General features: G+C 38.1%; 1 long non-coding RNA gene across 1 annotated transcript in view; it reads left to right on the top strand.

Annotated features, from left to right (window-relative positions):
* LOC119582117 overlaps positions 1-226 on the top strand; it is a 14,454-nt gene that overhangs the window by 901 nt on the left and 13,327 nt on the right. The window lies entirely within an intron of this gene.

Genomic DNA, 226 nt, shown 5'->3' with positions numbered 1-226 from the left:
ATAAATATAAATATAAAAGAGTTTCTTTCGTTACCGTATCCCATACTTGTGAAGGTAACCATAAAGTGGCTCTATAAGGTTAACTTAGATCGGGTTGGGTTCATTATCCCCTAAAGAGGTCCAGAGGCGAGGGACGTTGTTAGGAGTCCCTGGCTGGGAGTATATATGGGTTAAGGTTGCTTTGGTTGAAACATTTTTTAATGTTTTATTTGTGTGTTTTACATGG

Source organism: Penaeus monodon, chromosome 15, assembly GCF_015228065.2.
Source record: "Penaeus monodon isolate SGIC_2016 chromosome 15, NSTDA_Pmon_1, whole genome shotgun sequence".
Lineage (NCBI taxonomy): Eukaryota > Metazoa > Arthropoda > Malacostraca > Decapoda > Penaeidae > Penaeus > Penaeus monodon.
The sequence above is the reverse complement of the archived record's forward strand: the minus strand, read 5'-3'. Positions and strand labels throughout refer to the sequence as shown.